The sequence below is a fragment of the Zonotrichia albicollis genome, chromosome 1, assembly GCF_047830755.1.
Source record: "Zonotrichia albicollis isolate bZonAlb1 chromosome 1, bZonAlb1.hap1, whole genome shotgun sequence".
Lineage (NCBI taxonomy): Eukaryota > Metazoa > Chordata > Aves > Passeriformes > Passerellidae > Zonotrichia > Zonotrichia albicollis.
Window position 1 is genome coordinate 68,116,815 of NC_133819.1, and position 23,406 is coordinate 68,140,220.

The following is a 23,406-nucleotide window of genomic DNA, read 5'->3' on the forward strand; positions in this document are numbered from 1 at the left end:
GCTCTGATGATCTGATGAACAGAGCACATCTTGGTTCTCAGTAAGAAACTGTGTCTAAATTTCTTACAGTAAAAAAAAAGACCTTTTCTTTGTAAAAATGAAACATAAGAAATTATGCAAAAAATAAGGGCAAGGTTAGTACTTTAAAGCAAAAAACACATAGTGGTGCAGGAAGAGAAAAAGTGCAACAGACCTGGAAAAAGGGAACAAGTAGGGGTCTTTAGGTGACTCAGAGGACCATTCCTCTTTTTAAGGTGGTAAAAACATTCTAAACATCCCACCATTCACACACAAATAAAAAAAAACAAAATGGAAACAAACTAAATAAAAGTGTTCTGCCTCTTATTTAGCTATATCTAAAGCTATTCTGAAATTCAGAACAAGCTCAACATTGGGTTTCCCTCTTAGTAGATAAGGCATTTCTCTATTGCATAGGGCACAACAGTGGATGGTAGGAGGCAGCTCACTGCAATAGCAGAAATTAAGCACCTTGATTGGAGTAAAAAAATACCTTTCTTTATATAAGTTGAAAATCTAACTCTGTAAGTATGCCTGCTGCACTTTATTAAAAAGGCAAGAATGAAATACAATCAAAAAATCCAATTTACTTTAAAAAAATGTTAGAGCAATGCAAAACTGACTATTACTTATGCTTCTAGACACAGGGCAATAAAGTTTTAAGACCCCATCTGTCATTGCACCTGAGTGCCCTTTGCAGTAGGTATGCACAAGTAGGGAGGGCTGAATTCAGCTCTAACATGAGTAGGGGCACGTGCAATGGAACTCTTTATCTGATGCCAGTGGTGAACTAAGCATGCAGTGTTCAAAAGGAAAGGTTTTATAAAACACAACAGAATCTTCTGATATGAGTCCCTTGAAAATTATTTAATGGCTGGAAATCTTTGAGGGAACAGAATAGATGAAGTTCCTCTGTGGCTTTTTACAATAGCCACTCCACTAATGAACATCTGGAGTTGTTGTTGCTCTCTCAGTTTTATTCAGTCTAATCCGTACTGCATTAGACCTTTGTGCGTTCATGATAAACTGGCAGCAAAGACTGCCTTAAATAGAAAGAGAGGATGAAGACAATTTTTCCATTAACAATATATTTCCCTTTGGAGTCAGAGGTACATTATTGGTTTGCTCCAAAAGTGAAACATAAACTGCCTCCTATTTGTGAAACATTATTATTGTAGCTTCCACCTGGAGATGTTTCTTGAACAAAAGCCTCAAGTCTATTCCTTCTCAAAAATCAAACTATGATACCACATACAAGAACATGTGCTCGTCCATCATAAGCTACACTGGAAAAATTAATTCACACAAATTACTTGTTTTGAAGTGTGTGGTTCTCACTGATTTGTCAATCAGCTGCTCCTAAAAGCAGCACTGCTTCAGTTCAGTCCTCCTGCAAGGACTGAGGTGTGAGCCAAGCAGTCACTTGGCTCTGTACTCTGCTCTCCACTGAGAGAAGGTGGTGCTCATAGTCCACACTCCAAGCTGCTCACAGTGCCTGAAACACATAGGTTTTTCACTGGTACAGTCTCATGGAAGTCAAACAGGACACAGTTCCTTGTTCTGTCAGAGCTCCAACTTTGGACATTTCCATTCCATTTATTTACTAATGCCATCTTGCAAACATGGCCTGATTCCTAGGCAATTCTTCCAAAATACAAGAGGAACACCTAGAAATTTTTTTTCCAAAGATATGCTCCACTTCCCTGCTGCCAGGATCCAAAGTCCATCAGGGAGAGCAGAGTCCTTCTCCTCCACTTTATTAGCAATTCACCAACAGCAATCTGGTAACACTCACTTCTCTCTGAATCATTGTTTATGCTCTTCTCTTTCAGCAACTATTCTAAAACTAAAAAATCCATTCAAATGCTTGTTAATAAAGAAATACAACGCTTGTTAACCTGGTGATACTATGCTAAAGATTATATTTGCAAGAACATTACTGACAACTTCTATGTGCTACATTCAGCCAAGCCTGTTAAAGCTCTCTCTCCTCATTGTTTTCCTCTGCTTTTAGTGCATTGGCATTCCTTCCAAAACTGTACTCTTAAATGACTTCCCACCTCATTCAATTGTTCAACCCTTTTCTTTTCAGCCTTCCCTTCATGAATTTCTCCACAGATTTTAAAACCTGTCCTTTGAAGCTTATCCACCACCACGGTGCCAGTTTGTTGCAGTCTGACCCATCACATTCCTCTGACATTCCAGGTGTGGGTCCCAGACTGATGGAAGTGCCACTGACTGTCACAGACCGGTGCTCCTTTCCCAGTCCCAAGAGCTCCCAGGCTTTAATGTTTCATTATAGTTTTCTCCACAGTTTTCAATAATCAGCCTTTTTTTGAGTTTCAACCAGTGCCTAACACAAGTCTCCTTACAAAACTTTCCAAACTTACTTTTCTTTTCCCCTATTTTTTTTAATTATTTGGCAGGCTAGAAATGTTATGAGTCCTCTACTCTGAAGCACAGAGGCAGAAAAACTTTCTCTGCATGGGGTAATGCTGTGCTGGGCTTCAGCTCAGAGCCTTAGCTCTGACAGTAAGAAAGACAGCACATTAGTAGTGTATCTCTCTGCTCCTGCTTTTCTTTTTGGCAAGAACTGCTTCTCTGAGCCAGCAGGTGTTTAATGCTATTAAATTTATGGGTAGTGAAAGCTGTTGAATTTTAAAACATCTGGGTAACATAAATTATCAGAACTTCTTTTTTTTCTCAGTATAAGGCTGAAAAATGGTTTTGAGATCAGCAGAAAAGCATTAGCAGCATTGAGAAAACCGCTTATTTATGAATATTTGACCATTTGACTCTGGCTTCCCACAAGGATCCTCATACTTGTAGTTTGTAGTTACTACTTTGTAGTTAAAGTGCCCATAGATTGTGAGCTTGGAAAGAGCAGGTAAATATCATAAACTTTCAATTTTCGGTGTGTTCCATATGGATCATGTAATATGTCAGCAAAAAGCGTCAAAAGTGATGGTTGTTTCTAACAAGGTGCACAATCACCTGGATCTCCTTCTGCAGGGTTTCATTCACATTCTTCTTCCTCACATAGGTCTGGCTGTTCTTAGCCATAGCATATCATGAAAAGCATAACAGGGGAAGGGGGCAGAAAAGAGGAAAGAAGGTCATAATTTGGAAAAGTTCACTGGCTGCTATGGTGTGAAAGAGCTAGTGAACAAAGTGAGCAGGTGATAAGAAGCATGAAAAATGATTTGAAGTGTTTAATTTATTTCACAGCCAACCCTCTTGACTCGAGTGGAAGCAGCGTGAGTTTTCAAGGCACTGAGGATCTTTGGCCCAACAGGACTGAGGATGGATAACAGCCATTGGATGATGACCTGCAGGGTGTTTTCTATTTTGTGGAGTCAAATTCTAATTTAGATAGCTGAAGGTTTCTGAAACCTCACTGATTCATCACAGACTTGCAGGCTGCCCGAGACAAGACACTGTTTTCCCAGAGTCTGGCATCACTGAGCGTGGGATGTACTCAGGCTGTGAACAGAGAGTTGATTTGACAATTTCTGTTGGAGCAGACCCAAGTATTGCTGGCTGAGATGCTTCCCCAAGGCTGAGCACCCTGTGATCCACAGGGCGTAGGAGATAACAAATTTGCATCTATGTGGGCAACACAGACATGTCAAAAAAGCAGCACAAGAGATGAAATATGAGGTCCAATGCCCATCAGAAACATAATTCTGATAGAATTTGTTTTCTTCTCTATGACACTCTTTTGTCACCTATTTCCTCTGTCACTCATATTTTCACTATTATTTTTCTCCCCTCCATCAAGGTTTCCTAGAGCTCAGAGCTCATCAGCTCTATGGGGGATTTCAAGCCCATAAATTCAATAAACAGAAGAAATACTGCTGTGGATTTTTAACAGTCATAATCATCAGTGCATGAGAAATAGAAGCCAAGGAAATAAAATGAACCCCGTAATTTTTTTCCCCCTTTAACAGCAGTTATTTTAAGCTTTGTTACACCAATGTGCTTTGTATAAACTAAAAAGATATGTTTCCAACGTGGACGTTTGGTGCCTGGTCTACATTAGAAGTAACACAGAAGATAAGAGAAAAGACATAACTATTCAGAAGCACAACATCGTGTGCATTAGGTAAACATTTTCATTAAAAGTGCATAGTGCATCCACAACTAAATGTTTTCTCTGATATGATTGTCTGATGGAACAGTGACCTAATGCCAAGCACTCCTGATTCAGGGATGGGTCAGATACAAATAAAAATGTGATGTCTGGCCTCCAGTTCTATAGTAAGTCATGTCTCTTTAGGAAAAAGAAGTAAAAGTATTTGGGATAATATTACCAACTCTGAAAAATGAAGGAGCTGAAATCCTGCTTAGTGACCTTATCTCCTGACTAGCCTCTTACAGCTCTGATTTCTTTTCCCCACAAGAGAGCAAAAAACATTACTATAATAAAATAATAATAAAAATAAAAAGCCTGGAAATTTCCAGGTCACCTTGGTTTGAAGGCTGGTTAACCAACCTGAGTGTTTTCCTTCCACAGTTTTACAGATCTCAGTCAAACGCTTTCCCCAGATGACCGTGCTTTCCTCAGTGAAGTAGCCTACTCTGCCTGCCCTGCTGCAGCTGTGGAACATCTGGGTGGGAAGATCCTTTGCCCCCAGGACTCCCCACAGCACAGTGCAGTTACGGATTTGAATGGTGCACAGGGAATATGATTTGGCTCTCTACGTTTCCTGTTATGAAGTTTTGACCTACTCTGATTAATGTTTGTTTTTATATGACTACCAAGTTATTGGAAGTTCTTTTCCCCTACTCTCACCTTCTTTGGATACCATGTATGCAGACACACACATAAATATACATAGGCATTTTTAGAAATATTATTTCAAACCATTAAAACACATGCTTTATAATAAAAAAATCCACTTTTCTCAAAACCTGTGGAAATTCTGAAGGTTCAGTTTCATTCACTATCAAAATCCTCAATTACACTTTTCCAATTTAAACTGACTTTTTAACCAAAACCAAAACAAACACAGGCAGTTACTGTTGGCACATGTTCCTAACTTTTTTCAGCACATTTTTAACCAGCCATTCCCTTAAGCTACATTTCAAAACCACAGCTTATTTTTTTCTCCTGTACAAAGGAAAAGGTTCTTTATGTCATTTTCATGACTACACAAGGAAATCTATCATCATTTTTACTAACCAACTACTTCCCTTCATTCATTCCCAGATCTATGTCTATTGTTAAATATAGTGTAATATAGAATAAAACCCTACAAAATAAAGTGGTTACCTCATCTAAAAATCAGGTTTCTTTGTTAACTAGTGATTTTCCATTACTCTCAGTGCCTGAATAATATCTTAAGAGCTTAAGGCAAAGAAAGTACTTAAAGACAGCATTCTACTTATTAAAAACAAAACACTCCCAAAATATTCAGAGAACAACTTAGAACAATATTAGGCTGCATGCTATAAAATTACATTATTTTAAAATTGTTTCCCCTCTACATTTCACAGATTATTCCCATTACTAGAATTTGGTGGATGCTCACCATATAAAAGTGTGCTTAGTGAAGAATGAGGTACTAGCAGCACATTACTTAAGACATGGGGCTCTGTCAAAGTGTCTTACCCTTCAAGTGCCCTGTTCAGGACACTTCAAAAACGTGAGAGAAATACCCACTTCAGCCCTCCAAAGACACCAGCAGAATGCTAGCAACCCAGAAGAGTAGCTGAAAACATTAATTTGTTCTCAAGGACTGTTTTGGCACAGCAAGATTTAGCAGTTGGGCTCAAGGGTTAATCCTAAATCAGCTCTTTAATCAGAGGCCAGTACAGCTGGGAAACTGAGGCACAGATGCACAGGACACTAGAATAGAAACAATTCAACATCATCACAGAGACAATTAAAGAGTAGGGAATTTAGGAATCTAATAACCCATGTTGGAATTTAGCCAAGATGCTGAAACAGATGCACAAAGCTGTTGCAAGGATGCTTTGTGTATTCTTTATCATTTTAATATCTTATGTTATACCATATGGCCCCACATTTCAATCATTGCGATATAAGCCACAAAAGAGGTAAAAGAAACTGTTGACAAAACATTTATAGAGATTAAATTCCCTAAGGATCTTTTGGGTCTGGGATTTTACAGGCATCCCATTTTCAAAATGCTTCTAGACTTAAATAATCCTGGGGAAATATCCCTTTCTCCAGGGCACAGTTGGAAACACAAGACATAGACTGGGCCCAGTGATAGAGCGAAGTCCATAGACCAAAGAAAAATAGGAAAGACAGACATTCTAAACCACTTGAGAAGGCCTGTGGCAAGAAAAGGAGCTATTCAGAGCAGGGGACACCAGGTCAGGAAAGAGCATGGCCAGGAGAAGCAGCCAGGAGAGCTACCACACAGCTGCTTCCTCCTCTGCCCCCTCTCCCAGTGCTTTGTCCTTTAGCTGACTCTGGCTCTGTCTGCTTTAGAAGGCTTCCTGCTCTTTGTAGATTTAAACAAATTCTTTGTTATTTGCTTATAAGCTTTCGGCTGTTTGCTTTGCAAAATGCCTTTTAGTATCCCCACATTTCTGTCTCATATTTACCTGCCATTAATTATAATCCTCTTCATAAGCTGAGATCTTCCGGTACAGAGACACGCTTCGATTTTCCAGAATTTTTCCTTTTCCTATACCTATTAATTTGCAATCCTACTCTTTGTGTAGCTCCTTTTTTTTTTTTTTTTTCCTCCTAGGGGTAGTAATTTATTACTCATTTTATGGGACGTTTAAGTAGCCCCCATGCTGAGCTGCAACACTTTAATTTCCTCACTTTTCACCTTAACATCTTTTTTACTAGCTTCCTCATTTTTAAGCCTCCAATTTAGTGCACAATTTAGGATCAGTGCACTGGTTCTCATAACAATTCATCCTCTGAGGACACTGGCATTATACTATTACTTAAGCACATATGTATTAATGTCACTTTTGCGTGGCTGCATGGCAAGGCAGAGATACAGAACCCTGCTCTGTGTCAGCCGGATTTCCCACTGCTCATGGGGCTACAGCAGCACACACTCACCACTTAATTTGTCCTGATTTTAAAGGGGTCACTGGGAGCTCTGCCCCAAAACCATTGCGTCCAGATAAGGAGTTTTACTCACAGTGGGTTGGGAGAATTCTAGTACAGAAAACTTGGCCATGAGCAGGTGCTGTAAGGGTGGTGGTGGTGCTGAAGTTTAGCTGTTTTGCTTGAGGGTTTTTTCAGTTTCATGGTAACACGTGTGTTCTTTTCAGTTTGCCTTAGCATGGGTATGAATATACAAGAACTCTTAAGAAAACAAAACTCGATCTCATTTTTTAAACTCCAAGGTAAGATAAGAAGAAAGGGGAAGCTGGGAAAGGCTTTGCAATCACCTCTTATGAAGCATACAGTCACTTCAAGAGACAGCTGGAAAGAAAAAAATATCCCACAAAAATTCAGGGATATTGGAATTTTATTACTGAGGGTTTACCCCACAATCCATGTGAACAAAATATCCCTTGACAGAAAACCCTGATAATATTTGGTGTCTTCCAGAGAAAATGTTGATTTCCTCAGAACCTGAATTTGTGATGGTTATTTTCAAGGCCTATTTAGTCATCTGTACCTCTGTGCTCTCTTTAGGGGCATGGCTTTTCTTTGTGGGATTTTATGCAGTGCCTGCTATAAAATGACATTAATCTTATGTTCAAATGCCTGGACCTTATTCTAATTTCATGATTACAGTAATCCTCTGTTTCAATTTTATGGCTGCATCTCTTACTTTTGCTTTCAAACGGATTAGTGGAGGATAAGTCACCTGAGCACAAAAAAATAAGCAAAGGAAACTATGTTTGTTCTTCAGACTATAGCGTCACCCAGCAAAGTTGGTTACTTCATTTTTTGAAGCCAGGACCAGCTGAAGTTCAGATATGCATTTATCACAACAATGGAAAACACAAATTGGCTTTGTTTCCTTTTCCTTTATATGAAGTCATTACCAAACATATTGGCTTGGAACCCTAGGGATTTGGAAGCAGTGAGATTTAGAACAGGAATAAAAATACTAGGATTTTTCAGCAATAAAAGAGTGAACTTGAACCTACAAAGGAAAAGTGAGAAAGCCAAAAATAGTGATAGAATTGAGACTGATGACTTTGTAACTGTAAATAAAACACTAAGGAAATTAACAGACTTGGGAAATGTTTTAGACACACAGAGAACATTAGAAGTTGATTCTTTTAAGTACAAAAAGGGAAAGACCAAAGCTGTAAGGACTATAAATTCACATTTTCTTCACTAAGAAAAGGGTTAAAATACAAGGGACAATGCAGGAGAAGGAAAACAGGGAAAATTACCACTTTGATCTAGGCTTTACTTAATTCCACAACTGAACAACTCTGAGACATCTTGAAAAGCTCATTGTGTGGAGAAAGCATATTTTCATTTCTGCTGGCATCTGGGATGCCATTAACTGTGGGTTGGCCACTGTAGCCAAACGTTTTGGTGCAAGTCTCAGTGGCAGAGAAGGCATGAGGAATTGGGGAATACAGAGCAGTGGGATGGGCAGTCTCTCCACTCTCCTTACTAGACACATCAGCTGTCCCAGCTTCCTGCCAGCACAGGGAGGTGATCCTTCAGCCTGTCCCTGCCATCCATCCCTGACTGCCCCTTGCTTCTTGGGCAGTTGTTGCTTTTCCTACTGTGTGGGAACCCAGGACATCCCTCTGGCTGTCCAGGATGGCCAAGATCCCTGCCAGGGGGCTCAGAAGCCCTGACACGGAGCCCAAAACACCTGTGGGTTTGATTATGACCCATGGAGCAAATTATCAACCTTATATAATATTAGCAAGTCACAACAGTTTAAGGAAAATAATAGCGAAGTTATCACGGGGTAGAAAAGCAGATTTTGGGGTTTCTAGAATGGGGTTCAGGAGGCAAGATGGAGGGATCTGGGCATGTCCAGCCTTTCTCCTTCTTCTTCTTGGCCTCCATCTTCTGCTGGGATGGTGGCACTTTTAGATTGGTTTAGAGTAGAAGCTCACTGTCTAACATAGGTGATAGGTATTGGAAAGTAATTGTAAACGCAGTTTTTAGTACAAAGACATAACACTGCCCCAGGGGCAGGCAGTGTGCCTGGAACTGACCTGCTGGATGGACCTCAGCAGGGCAGGAGAAAATTTTTTATAGATAAGATACAATAAACAACCTTGAGAACTGAAGAGCTTCGACTCATTCTTCAAGCACTCTGGCTGGGAAAAGAGACTTTTAACATTTCTTGGGGTCACAGCAACCACCAAAAGATCCCAAGACCACTGCATGTCGGTGAGGGGTTGTAAGAGGGTGAAGGTAATATTCCAGAAGACTTGTGCTGCAATATCCTTCCCTGCTCAAAATATTCAACAGGAAGCCGGAAATTTTAGGCCATTCCCTATCCAATAATCTCCTTAAAAAGACATCCTGGATCCAGTTGCTTTATGATGCTTCTGGTAATGCACATCAATAGATAGCGATAGAGTTATGTTCCAAACCCTATCCAAAATGGTCCATAATCAATTTTTTGACCGCATAGGAGATTCAAAATTCAATCGTCTGGAAGCCTAGGCAAGAGAAAGCTATGTTTAAACATCATCCCCTGCATGCCTGCAGAGTATAATACCTTTTAAAAGCTCATTTGACATATAGAAAAACATTTTGCTATCCATAAACACAGTAGCTCTGTGTATAAAAGAGTGGGTAAATTAAACTATCTGAATGAAAAAAAGAACTGAACTATGGGAGCAAAAATCAGCTGAGTTAAAATGAGCGAAAGTTGAAGCCCTTTGTATCAAATATAAAGAGCGAGGCAGGAAAAATAGTCTTCTGAAACATTCATGGTCTGAAGACATGCTTTAAGTATATATAAAAATCCCAGTTTTTACTTTTATCAGGTCATGACTTAGTCCCTGGATAGACACATTTTGACCCAATAGCTCTCATTCTGGGATCAGGGCTTAAATGACCTATTTGGATCTTAGATAAAGCAGCTGCTCGGGGGAGATGCAGACTCTCTGCAGCATCTGTCTTCCTTAATGGAAAGCAACTTCCTATTTGTTTACCTGCAAAAGACTGCAAGTGCCATTACAAGAGTGTTCATGACAGTTTCAGTGCCATGTCCTCTGATATAAAATTTTCTTTGATGTTTTACATTGGTTTCAATCAGGAATTCTCAACCTACTTTTAATTTTCCTGTATTCCTTGCACCAAACAATAACAGTAGGAAACTAAAACATCCCCAGTGTTACTAGAATTGTGAAAAAGGGAGATACCCAGCTTAATGAATTGCTTCCAAATACTACCATAGTTCTCTATGAATCCTTAGTAAAAAGGGGAAAAAAGTGAAACCTAATCATTAAAAGAAAACCTGTTTGGGTTGTTTGAAGTGTGAAGGTCTTGTGTTTTGTAGCTAGAAATTACACTTCTTTACATGTTTCTTAATCTGATCCAAGTTTTTCCTTTTCTTTCCCTCTTGCTTTTAATTTGACATGCCAGTCAAAGTTAACATTAGGAAAAACAGCAAATATAAACTTTGTCATTTATATGCATTTATGCTGTACACCATAATAGCTCTCATCTTGGCAAAAGTTAGCAGATTGTTTTCTGCTCTCAGGAGGAAATAGCACTCATTTTAGGTTTTAATGGAGCTTTAGGGTTATAGTAACTCAAATTAAACTAAATCATCATGAATTATTTCTGAATCCCATGTTATGTGCTCTCTTTTCTTCCCTTTGTTGGTTTGTGAACATGTGAGTTTCACATGCTGGCAACTAAAACTTGTGCACTAAATAATCTACAGCCCCTCATTTTGAATTGAAACAACAACACATCAGACCATTCCTGAAATGACAGGAGCCCTGTCCCAGCAACAATGGCACATGCAGACAAATGTCTGGCATTATGGGATAATAATGATGATTTGGACACATAGAACTATGTCACCACAGGAACAATAGCTACAAGCATAAATTCTCATTCACAGGTACTTCTTCCAGGATACTGCAACTGGACTGGCATTACGTCTCACAAAGAGATGGGAAACGAGAAGCAAACGTAGGTAGAGTCAAGTAATTACTGCTGTTTGGCCAAATTTAATGTAAAATTGCAAAAGTATTTTAGAATAGATTTTCTGCAGTTGAAAGAGCAAGACATTCTGATCTGTGACTAGAAAATTCCAGGTTATGTTTCTCCATTTATCTAAAACCTGTTTCAGTCTGGAATGGAATGCACAGACACTCAAGCTGACTGGTGTGACAGTGCAAAAGTGCATACACCAGCATGAGAAGTTAGCTTTAGCATAAATTTCTGTGACATTAACCATAACCACCAAAACATAAATCTTATTTTAATATTTTTGTCAGGAGGTTGGCATCCTTTCTAAGGTATCTTCTTGAAATATTTGTCTGTACTTGCCCTTGTGCTCCTAGAGCTGAGAGATATACAGATTTGTAGTACTTTTCAATGAGATTTGTCAGCTACTCTAATGAGACAGTAGATTAACTCAACAGCATTATGGAGAACCACAGAGCCTGATGATATGCCAGATGGCCTTGGGAACTACTTTTGATCCAGACAATTCATAATTTCTGTATCTTTTTGATACATTTGGTCCAGAACAAAATTTTACCAGACTTGAACCACTGACATTGCTTTTTTCTTCTATAGCCCAATCAGTCAGAAAGATTAAATGTTTTTTGGACTGTACTTGTTTAGAAATCATAGGAGGTTCAAAAATTCTTCAGATTTTGAAATCTTGATGTGTGCAATGATGTGAAGCCAGTGTCACTTCCATTTTAAATGCTAAACTTGTATTTTAAGTAGAGCACAGGTACTTACAGGTTCAGATTTTGCCACTTGTGGTTTGCTGGTATATTTTATTCTTGGTAAGAAGCCATTTAGGATGAATAAGAAAAAGGATAAATAACTTCTAGGCCATCCACACTTGACATGTTATTTTTGTTATACATAATTAGCTATGGAAAAATGATCGAAGAACAAAATACATGTAACCAGCAAGTTATTTATAGTTGTAGCTTTTCAGCCACTTGGCATTAACTATGACATGAACCACATAGGGGTAAGAAAAACTGTTGGCTTTCTACCAGAAAAAAGATTTTCTGCACTCAGCATATCTTTTCACACAGAACATACTCTCAACAAAAGCAGCATAGCTTCTGATAAGGAAAATCCAGGCACTTTGAAAAGCCACCAGGGAGGCAAATGCCTCTATTCCATGCTCAGCATTGGTAATTCACAGACTAGAAGAAAAAAATGTAGTTTTGAGATCCTTTGGATAAATTAACTGATGTAACTTAACAAGAGGTGTTACTGCAGTGGCAGTGACATTCCAAACTCTCTATTTCCTTCCTCTTACCCCTTCTACATAGCTTTATCTTCTGCTGTCCAACAAAAGTAGGCTTTTTACCTTGCAGGATGTTGTACTTGAGGCCACTTATCAGGAAAGAAAGAATGACACTCTTCTGTAGGTGCAGGTACACTGCATAAATTAACAACCACTGCCATCTAACAAGGACAAGGATAGGAAACAAAAATTCAACATTTTGTCTTACGTTTATGATCCTGAAAGAAACTAGACCAATGTGATCCTAGACCTAAGAAGAAAAATCAAAATGAGCTTTGGAAATAGAAAAGGTGTATTCTGCATTTCTTCAGTTTTACTGACAAACTCTGGAGGTAGACGTAAGATGCTGGATAAAAACAATATGCAAATCTGAGGGACATGCTGAAATAAGGAGGCACATATAATGGAAACTGGTGTACCATCCATTTTTGATACAGCAGCACCCACTTATTACAGACATTACAGACAGACATTCTTCTCGCTTCCCTCCTTCACACTATTTCATTTCTCCTTTAAGTAATAAGTCTTGATTCTTCCTTGTGCTTCAGTGTCATAACAATAGCTCTCTTTTTCTTTCCTCCTCTTTCCTCACACAGTGACAAAGGTTTCTTTTGCCCATGATTCCTACTGGGTCTTTTTCTCTACATAGTATTTTCTAATTCCATCCATTTTCCTTTCCACAAAGTTTAATCCTTCCACAAAAGATTTAATTACCTAGCCTAAGTATGTGAAAGGATGTTCCCACAAGTCAAGGTAGTAAAATGCAAGACTTGGCCCCATTATGTTTATTTTACACACAGGGGGGAGAAAGGGAACCTGTATGATGAGAAAAAATACAAAAAGGAAAAAAATTAAAACTAACACTTGCAGTGATTTCAGCCCCAGTGGAAAACACACATTTATTGGGAAGAATTCTCAGCAGTAATGCTGGAAATCTAACATTTTCTAGTTCAATTACAACATCGGATCCTAGATATTGGTAAGAGGCTTGTTTCTCAGAACTTTGATACTGAATCAATACTGTGCTAACTTGTGATGCATTAAAACAGTGCAGGAGGTGTCCAAATGTTATTAATAGTTTCATAGCCTTCCCATCTATTCTGCCAGACATACTTAGTTATTGTCAAAATTACTGTTTTATTGAAATAAAAACAAGCACGTTATGGACTTACATGAAGTTACACTTTGAAAGACAGCCTAACGAATTCCAGGGGGTCTGACTGCATGCTCAGCGTTTTTTCCTTCTCTCTGCACCATGATCACAGAAATGCAAAGCCTTCACTTTACTCCTGGCCTGCTTTTGAACAGCAGGAATGATGGTGACCCCAAAAGCACCGCCATATTTTGGGTCTGGTGCAGGTTCAGTGACAAGAACCAAGCACGTGGCCAAGTCCCCAGATATGACAGGCAAGTACTTCCACATGGGATTAATCTTCTCCCACTTCACAGATCCAGAGTGGAAGTTTCTACATCCCACCTGCTGGTACAGACTCCCTTCCTACTCTGTGCAGAAAAGGAAGCACTGGCAGAGTGCTTACAGGTCACCTGCTGTGCCTTGAAAGAGGAAAAACAGTACTAAGAATTGCCTGATTTTTATCACAGACCTGCAAAGCCAAGCAGATGGAGATATGGGCACTATTGATTCCTGCATTTGGGCAAACAACCCCCAGCCATGGTGTATAAACTGAGCAATATGGATTGTCTCTTCAGCCTTGTGTCCTGGAGCTATTCCATTCCCCTTCATCCTCTGAGTAGCCCTATACAATGACTTCCATATTTTTGGGGCTTTTTTCATCAGCGTCTCAACTGCTACTTCATTGGACTGAATTTCCATGCTGCTCTCTCATTTAGGCAGCTCACATAACTAATTCACTTCTCTTCCCAAATCTTCTAATTGATTATTTCCAGTTTCCTAGAAGGACACTATTGTTATAAGTCTCTTGATGGTTGGGTAATTCAGAAAAGCCCATCTCACATTTCTTCCTTTAAAAACTTGACCTATGTTTCCCTGTCTATTCACACAGTCATTGACTCTGTTAGGAGGCTCCAACACTATAAATTAGAGTTTACTAGGATGACTGAGAACTTTTCAGTTTATTTTTATGAAATGGATTATTCTCAGCTGGGACCTAGATGTTGACCTCATTGATTTTTTTCCCCCACATAGGCCACTAATGTAGCACTGGAATGTATCATATTTGACTGGGCACAATCAAAGCTGCTGAACTTGCCTAAAACCACTTTTGTGTGTAGTTCTATTAGGCTGAGGCTCCCTGATGCATGTGACAAAGTTTCTTTGCATGTTAGTGGAACAAAAGGAGGAAAATTTCAGAATATTTGGCCAATCATAGGATTAGAGGAAGGAATTTTATAATGTAAATACTGATCCAAGCAGAAATAATTGGTTTTTAACGAAGAAAGTGTTATACAACCTTCATAAAGCAGAACCGATTATTCATTTTTCTCCTCTCCAAAGAATTACTAGTTGACTACCATTTCCTTCTTTAGGACTATCACTGACAAAACTGCATCTTTAAAATCTAACCTATTAGTGTTTGCAAAAATGACACTCTGTTAAGAAATAAATTAATCATTCATCTATGATGGCCACAAAAAGCAGTGAGGTTTTTTTTCTCCTTCTTTCTTCCTTTCCTAATCCTTGGATTTTACCTATAGCCTGCGTGCAAGTAATGCACATTAGTCAATTAATAAGCTGTTAAATGACAACAGTTCCAGGCAATTTAATTACTGTTGGTAAAATAAGAAATGAGTTATTGCATGTCAGTAACTAATTTCAGCTCCTTTCCTTGGAACAAATCAACTTTGAATGTGATGGCTTATTTAGGGGAAAAAACCAATTTCTTCCTAGAGAATGAAAACTATTGAGTCATTTTTGGAAAAGAAATGTAAATGGCTTGTAAAAATCTTCTGCCCTTTGCTCCTAGTGCCGGGCAAAGTTTATTTTAAAACTAGGTTACTGTTTCTGCAACTAAATATACTAAAAAATATAGTGTGAGCATAAATAAAGAAAAAGAACCCAAGCAACCCAGAATGCTCTTCCCTCCATTTCAGTTATTCTGTATATTTATATCATAAGCACGTTACAATGAATGAACTTTAACCATCCACTGAAATACATAATTCTGTAGTAAAACAGAGTTATTTGCTGTAGCTGAGGGTTTGCTCAAGAGAGAGCAGCGGCAATTGTGCATAAATTTTCTTTCTAAAGTACAAAGATATCATTTAATATAGATAATAATGTCTAGCATAGCAATTTATAATCCTACATTTTAATAACTCCCCATAATAAAAGTACATATCCAAAACATGCTAGTAGGTGCTGGTCTCAAAAGTCAACAGTGTGGTTTACAACCTCTTCTGGAGGAAGAGGAAGCACCTGTTTAGAAAAATCTCATATTAATGTTGGTGCTTTATACCAGAAAGAATTCAGCAGCACCCCAGTGGCTCCACCTCCCTCATGCAGGTTCTGCATTTCCGGTGTGAATTGACTCCACCGCAACTCTATGACTACAGACAGCTTTCTCAGACATTTTATTTCACTATTCCGTGACATTTTTTACAGGGAAGAAAGTCTCTTTTAATGCAAACAGCTCTGAGAAAATTTCATTTTCCTATCCATCTAGACTGCTGAGCAAATTGCTAACAGGCTCTTGAATGAGTGTCTAGAACGAAAGCAAGGAAAATCACTGGAAACATTTTGAGTTTTTTTCAACCACAGCCTATTTAAACTTAAGGTTTAAGTACCTTATTACTTTCTGGAACCTGGTGCTTTACTGAGGACTCATCACCAAAAAAAAAAGATGGTACAGATGGAGTTTATGCAAGCATTAGTCAATGCAAAGATTGTCACAAATAAACAAATAATAAAAATCTAGCACTACCAGGTACCTTTGCTTTTGAAAAATCTTCCAGAAAACACTTTTTTAAAAAGAAAGTGCACCAGTTTCTTGAACACTTAGTAAGAGTTACATGATAATCAAACTGGAGCAGTTCTTATAGAATCAAGTTAATTGAGTGAAAAGAAACCAATTTTATATTAATGTTCAAGAACTGAGCCGGTCCAAAGCTCTGAAACAAAATAGTTTTCACTTAAAAATCACTTGTGCAAGAGAGCTGCTTAAACTCAGTTATAAATTCAAAGCTCTAAAACAAAAATAAAGCAAAAGAAATAGCCTTTATACCCATAAATTCCTGGAAATTTTCATATTAATAATTTATTTTTTAATTTTTTTTCAGATAACATAGCCCATAGTATGACCAGAATTCTTACTGCATTCACATTTATAGGCTAAAATCCAGTGTAAAAGACCCCTTTTCTCTGGCCTCAAAGCCTTAAAATATTAGAAAAAAGATTAGCTAGGAACTCCAATCCTTTAATAGTGAAATTGAATTTGCCTCCCAAATGGAGCAACACAGATCTGAGAACTAACACAGATCAAGGTATCAATGGCTGGCTGTGTTAGAGCATCAGACAGATTTCCCAAGTGCTCAGTGATGAGATCCTCACACCTCTCTTCATATTTTATTGCTGTAGCAACCACCTATTGCAGACTACCTACATAGCACTCCCTTGTCCTGCAACTCTGATGGAACGGCTGCATTGCATAGCAAATCACGTTTTACTCAAACTCAAGAAATTTTGTTTCTGCTTCTGTACTTATTTTGTTGTACTCCTTATTGCTATACTGTCCTATGCAATTTGACTGCCACTCTTTTAAATTAAAATTAATACACATAAAATTATGCCCCTCTAATAAATGAAAATTAAGTGCACAGAAAGAATTAAACACACGCTTACGCATAATAACTGTTCATATATGACAGATATCCATAGTAGTTTTGCTGCAGGTAAAAAATAAGCAAGCTTACTAAAAAAAGATATTGAAGTTATGAGGCCGATCTAAAGGCTCACCAGATCAGAGACTTCCTAGAATAAACCCGACAATCATCTGCAGTATGAGAGTGCAAACAGCTTAATAATTAGGAGCATTTCTGTGTACAGAGTTACTTCACTAGTAAAGCAGTCCACGCTTCCTCTCTGCAGCTCCTTGATAGTTCATTCCTTGATGTAACAATCCACTTGCTGCTCTCTAAATACAGATACAAGACAGATTCCCCTACACAAGAGCTATTGTATTTCTGTTCATGACTCTGTGAACATGAATAGTCCTAGTTTAGATGCACAGTGAAGCAAATAAAATTGATATGTTAGGATTCATAAGTCATAATAAGAGGTGCATAATAAACAAGTCAGGTCCAGAAGCATCCACTTTGTTGTGCAAGTGCAGTGACTGTCTAATGCATGCAAAGTTCATCACTCTGTGCTTTCTAGGACAGGGAAAAAGGCTGCTCTGCACAGAGTTACTGCACATTAGATATAACCATCCTGCTGCAGTTATGTCCAAAATACTCAGCAGTAGCACAGAGAGAATCATCCTGCCTGTCACAGCAGAGTACTTGAAAATACTCCAAACCTATGAAGTCCTGAGGCACAGATTAAACCCGGGGCCAGGCCACAGGAATTGGTGCTCTATTGCTTGAAGTCCACAGAATTCATCAACTAGACAAATGCATTTGTAGGTAGCAGGACCTTCCACCATCACAATACAGAGTGTCACCATGGTCACTGCCTAGTCAAAAGTGCTGGGTTTGTTTTTCGCCAGTCACACAGATGGCTGGCTATCAATAGAAAAAAGTAAAAAGAGCATTTTCATTTTTATGGCAAGGAATAATGGAATTTGCAAACTTTCTGCAATATGGTACGATCTTAGAAAAATTACAAATTTGTTTGTAAGCAGAAGAAAAAAAATTCCATCTCTCCTTCATCCTGCCCACATTTAAGTCATGTCTATTGCAATTACTTGGGACATCAACATTCCTCATTAATACCCAACAACTGCACGATTTGGAGCCCCATTTATGAGCATATGCCTTGCCAGAGACAACCTTACTTCATTTTTTAACTGTTAGAGCTGCAGAAAGACACCAAGAAGGAAATTACCTTCCTGAACAGTTTTGCTTTTTAACTCTTCCATAAAGAAGGAAGAGCTTCTTTAAGTATGCTTTACTAATCAGCTGGATGATACCCTTCAAATCAGAAAGTAGAGTTCATACAACCTGTAGTATAGTTACACCTCTATTACTTAAGAACACACTTTCAATTGCACAGCAGTTGTCTTGTGTTGGAAAGTATCCATATATTTACAGGGCAAATGCAATTTATTGCAGAAGCAATAATAAAGAGGCAGAGCAGAGGTAATACATGAAATATAGTCAGATCTACAGTTTCAGTCACAATGCACTGTCTACTTATTAAAAACTACTTAGTAATAAATAAAAACATCCAAAGAGATCCATAAGGCTGAGTAGCATCTAGAGAAGAGAAATCAGAAATGTTGTATGAACCACCACAGAAGAATATGTCAGAAAGCCTCTTGTCACAGGCGCTGTCCACTACCTTTCCACTCCCCTCACAAAATGCCTCATAACAGAAAGGACAAGAACAAATACTGCCTCAGGACACAGATTACCCACTATATGCTGTTTCAGGTAATAGGGCACAGCATTTCACAGGGACATTAGCAAGTCAATTGCCATCCTAGAAGGGACTTTGCACCCAAAAGGCAGGACATGAAATTTTAGGAAGTACCTGATTATCACTGTTCTTTGAAAATACAGCTTAGCAATGCCTAAGCATATATAGAAGCTCCTCTTTAGATATCTGTCCCTTCATCCTTTTTCTAGTTATCAATAATCATAAAGAATTATTACATCAGAATTCTTTCAATATCAGACTATTAAAAAAAAGTCTATCAGGCATTTTATAATGCAAATATGTCTTTTTAGGACTTGCAGAGGGAATGAATCCAGGAGTTATTGTCCATTCATCCTTTGACCTCTCATCTTCCAGAGCCTCTGGTACATCTACCCTTTTCCTTATGCATTAGCTATTAAAGGAGCAGACTTCAGATCTGCCTTCCAAGGAAACTCACATTCAATCTCCTACTTGTAATGGCGATTTACAGTTTAGTTACCTATTGTGAATAATTAGTCTCCTAAAAATTGCTTTGGTAACATTTAACGTGACACGGGTTCTCTGCTATGCTCTCCTTCCATATTTCAACATTTTATATTGTAGCTCCCTTTTGACAAACCCTATTAACCAAACCTTCCAGGCCTTACTGAAAATGTCAGGCTATAGAAAACAGATAAGAATTGTCATTCTGCAGTGCCAGCAGAGGCCTCCTGACTTGAATCTGGCAATGCTTTACTAAAGCTGTAACTCACAGGGCAAGAGAAGAAACAGCATCAATTGCTAGGGCAGTGTAAAAGCAAACACAGCAGGATGTTTTACAGTTTGCTGTTTTCTGTAGTTAGCTGCTATCTTCTATTCCTCTGAAAACCTACCAAAATTGCAATCCTCAAACAAGGCAATGATGAATTGAGTAAGATTAGAGAAGTGTCTGGGTCGCAATGCAGTGACCAGTGCAGGACCCAGCATTTCAGAACACTTGATCTCAGAATCAGTTGCTAAACCAACAGCTTTAAGAATCACATCCAAATTCCAGTGGCTTTATATTCAGAAGTAGTTTTCATTTTGTTGATTACCAAGATGAAGAAGGGAATGTGAATACACTTTGTACATATATTCTCATTTCAGTATTTTAAGGACTCAATATTCAAAGACTAGATTTTTCTTCTGTAATTTGAAAATTTGTGATCCTTTGAGGAAAGAGAGGTGTATTTTCTTCTTGCAGACAAAGAATCAAAATTTATCATTTTTGCCATTTGCTGTAGCTGCTTCACATCATTTTGCTCACAAGACCAGATTTTGGAAATAGAATTCCTGGATACATTGCCTGTGTCCAGGATCACTGAGATTCTGAACAGCAATGGCCTCTTGCTTTGACTTCCAGAACTGAGGCATTTTAAAAAGGCAGGCAGCTAGCACTAAATCAATCACAGCCATACTCAAAATATCTCACTGGAAGATCCTGTCATGGCTAATCACAATCCATGGCAGGTAGGTAGAAGCCAGATAGAGCCCTTATCTCATACTGAAAACCACAGATGTTGGTACGAGTCTCTCACTCTCAGTTCCTCTCGTTTTACTTCTTCAATATGCTTTGGCAAATCCTAGCAATCCAGCTGCATCCTCAGGCTCCCAAAACAAGTTTTAGGAGCAAATTGAAAATTATGCAGACTGCCACCATCACCTGCTTTACCCATGTTGGAAAGCCAAGGTGGAGCAATCAGAGTGTGTGTCTTGAGAAGCAGACCTAGAAGAATTACCAAGGCTTCTCTTCCTACAAATTGCTCCTTGCTCCTAGCTGGATATATTCAGTCCATCTAATGAAGTCAGCAGTACCACATATAAATGTTACTATGAATGAGACTATGAATGAAACATTTATTTTTAAAGGTGGTTGAAAAGGAAGAGAACCAAGTAATTGCCATAAAAGTTGTTGGTCGCATTACTACATCATATCACCTTGGGGCCTGCTGGTCTAGGACAGGTGATCAAAACCAAAACCTTTTGTGAAAGGTAAAGTCAGCAGCTGCACTCACCAATATGGGCTGCCACCTAATGCTTGTGTCATGGTAAATGATTATAGGCAGAAAAATCTCCTGCTTTGTTTTAATCAGTTACTTAATCAGCTTCCTTGGAATGAACTGGTTTGCCTCAACAGACTGAGTGACAAAACTTGTCAAAGCAGAGGGTGTAATAAAAATGTACTGATAAATCATAGAAAAGTGATAGCATTGTTCTTTTTATTTACCCTTTTGTTTCTATCAGAGCAAGTTAACCTCAGCTCCTTTCATTCATCTTTTGTGGTTATTGCTGGGTAATTTAGTATTTAGTTCAAGATGTTTCGCATGATAAATTATTAAAAATCTTTAACTGTTGGACAACCTTCTAGAGGTATAAGATTTTTTAGGAAAAAAATTATCCCTTGTTTTGCTGTGAGGGGAGACAGCTAATGAAAAATGGTCCAGAATTATTGTGAAACAATTGTCTGTAGTGTAATCAAGTCTGCTTCTGCCCTCCAACTACTTCAAGATATAATGATACATGTATCATTAAGCAGCTGCTATGGATGCCTGGGGAAACTGGTAGAAATTTGTACCTATTGTTTTTCTTTCTCCATTTCAATCTGTTCCGTTACACTCCTTCCATCCACCTCCCACTGCACTTTTTAAATGCTACAGGCCTGGGGAAGAGCAGCTGGCAAGTGCCCAGCAGGACAAGACCTGGGGGTGCAGGTTGACAGTGGATGGGCATGAGCCAGCGTGTGCCCAGGGCAATGGACAGTGACATCCTGGCCTGTATCAGCAGCAGCGTGCCCAGCAGGACCAGGACAGGGATTCTGCCCCTGTACTTGCACTGGTGAGGCCACGCCTCAAATCCTCTGTTCAGTTCTGGGCCCCTCACAGCAAGATGTGCATTGAGGGGCTAGAGCATGTCCAGAGAAAGGAACAAAGATGGAGAAGGGTCTGGAGCACAAGTCCTGTGAGGAGCAGCTGAGGGAGCTGGGAATGTTTAGCCTGGAGAAAAGGAGGCTCAAGAGGAACCTTGTTATTCTCTAAAACTGCCTGAAAGGAGGGTGTTGTCAGGTTGGTTTCCTCTCCCAAGTTGCAAGTGATAGAACAAGAGGAAATGGCCTTAAGTTGAACTGGAGGTGGAGGGGGAGGCAGGACTTAGACTGGATTTTAGGAAAAATTTCTTCACTGAAAGGTTGTCAGGTACTGGAACAGGCTCCTCAGAGAAGTGGTGTAATTATCATTCCTGGAAGTGTTAAAAAATGAGTGGATGTGACACTCAGGAACACAGTCTAGTGGTGCACTTGGTAGTGCTGGGCTATTGGCTGGACTCAAATTTCTTTTCCAAACTGAAGGATTCTACAATTCCATATACTCTTAGCTGGATACTGCCACTGGATACACTGGTGTAACCCTTCACCCAAAGAGATATCTGCTGTCCCTGGGAAAGGACATTCCTGGACTAAGTGTCTCCTTAATTATGGAATCATTCAAATAAGCACTTTTAGGATCATGATTTTTAACACAGCAAGTCAAGGGCAAGGGAGAATGTGTGACTAATGTTCAATTGTTTTTTTAATGGTTGATAAACATTGTGCAATATTAAAGACTACAATTAGGTGTGTGGGATGTTCCTACCCTGTTCCCACCCCCAACGCACATGGTCTCCAGTTTTCCTATGCAAAGGTACAAGGCATGATTTTTCCAATAGGCTCTTAGGAAGAGCCAAAACCACTCCTGATGGTTGTCACCTCCCACAGTGGTCTATTCAGTACAGTATTTCGAGGATTTTAACTGAACTGCTGTTAAATGTTGTTACTACTTAAGGTTGATTTTCATTCTCTTTAACAAAGAGACCACAAAGCAAGACGTAGGAAGGAGCAAAATACTGGGAGAGTTTACTGAAAGAAGGAACATGGATATAAAGCATTTTCCTGAACCCTTCCACAAAATAATTAAAATCTGGTTTCTAACTTTATTTTATTTTTTTAAATGGATAAGCTGTCACCAGGGTGCCTGCCAAGAAAAATTTATTTCTGGCATGTGCTGCAGAACACTAGCTTCCATTTTAGTCACCAACAAAAACACTAATGTGATCATGCCAGCACACAGGCATTCAAGAAGGCAGACACTGATGAGTGGGTGTCATGGAAAACGCTACAGAGGGACCTCTTTATTGGTAGAGGTGGAGTATTTGTACATGGCTAAACTCCACAGTAGCTTGATTTTCCTAAGAGAGAAAGAAAAAAGCTAAGCAGCTCTCGGGTAAATTTCTGTGTGCTGGCAAAAAGTGGGTGAGAGGGTAAAGCTGCATGAAATTTTCCTGTTGAAACCTGAAATAATGCTAGATCAAATCCAAACCAGCCTCCAGGAGTCAGTGAAGCTCTGGAATATTTTCAACCAAGGAGATTTCTCCTAGATTTTGACTCTGTTT

At 38.8% G+C, this 23,406-nt stretch overlaps 1 long non-coding RNA gene across 1 annotated transcript in view; it reads right to left on the reverse strand.

The window, feature by feature from the left end:
• Positions 1-23,406, reverse strand: part of LOC141725303 (uncharacterized) — a 76,044-nt gene that overhangs the window by 17,286 nt on the left and 35,352 nt on the right. The window lies entirely within an intron of this gene.